Here is a 773-nt window from a genome sequence, read left to right as displayed (position 1 = left end):
AATGGAAAGAGAATGGACTCGAGAGTCAGAGAGCTCGGATTCTAATTCCGGTTCTGTCACTAGCCTGCTGTGTGATCTTGAAGTCACAACTTCTCTGTGTCACAGTTTCATCATCTGTACTAATGGGATTTGATGTCTGTTCTCCCTTCTATTTAGACTGTGAACCCCATGTTGGATACAGACTGTGTCTGACCTGAATTTTCTGTATCTACCTCAATGCTTGATATAGAGTAAGGGTTTAAGAAATAATAATTCTGTAAACCAGGTCCTACTAAACAAAGCCTTGGATTTCAAACAAGTGACCAGTTCCCCAAGCCCATCTGTATTTTCAGCTTCTGAGAGCTGCTGGGCACAGCCTAAGACTAGGAATCAGGCAACCCAGTTACTGGTTTCAATTCTGGCATCCATCATTCTATCAATCATTGGCATTTATTGAGTGTGTATGCTTGGCAGAACATTGTACTAAGTGCTTGTTCAGTAAAGGATGTATCAGATATTAAACTGATTAAAATAGATGCTACACTTGATTTGGGACAGAAAACCAAAAAGAGGTCTTGGACAAGTCATGAGAAGCAGCCTGGCCTAGGGGATAGAGCACAGGCCTGGGAGTCAGAACTACCTAGGTTTTGATCCCAGCTCTTCCTCTGATCTGCTGGGTGATCTTGGGCAAGACGGCTCACTTTGCTGTGGCTCAGTTACCTCATCTGTAAAATGGGGATGAAGATTGTGAGCCCCATAGACTGTGTCTAACCTAATTGGTTGGTATCTGCCCC

The 773-nt window shown here is 43.5% G+C and overlaps 1 pseudogene; it reads right to left on the bottom strand.

The window, feature by feature from the left end:
- Window positions 1-431: 431 nt before the first annotated feature.
- LOC114807773 lies at window positions 432-553 on the bottom strand (annotated as a pseudogene).
- Between the last annotated feature and the right edge of the window lie 220 nt (window positions 554-773).

The sequence above is a fragment of the Ornithorhynchus anatinus genome, chromosome X3, assembly GCF_004115215.2.
Source record: "Ornithorhynchus anatinus isolate Pmale09 chromosome X3, mOrnAna1.pri.v4, whole genome shotgun sequence".
Lineage (NCBI taxonomy): Eukaryota > Metazoa > Chordata > Mammalia > Monotremata > Ornithorhynchidae > Ornithorhynchus > Ornithorhynchus anatinus.
The sequence above is the reverse complement of the archived record's forward strand: the minus strand, read 5'-3'. Positions and strand labels throughout refer to the sequence as shown.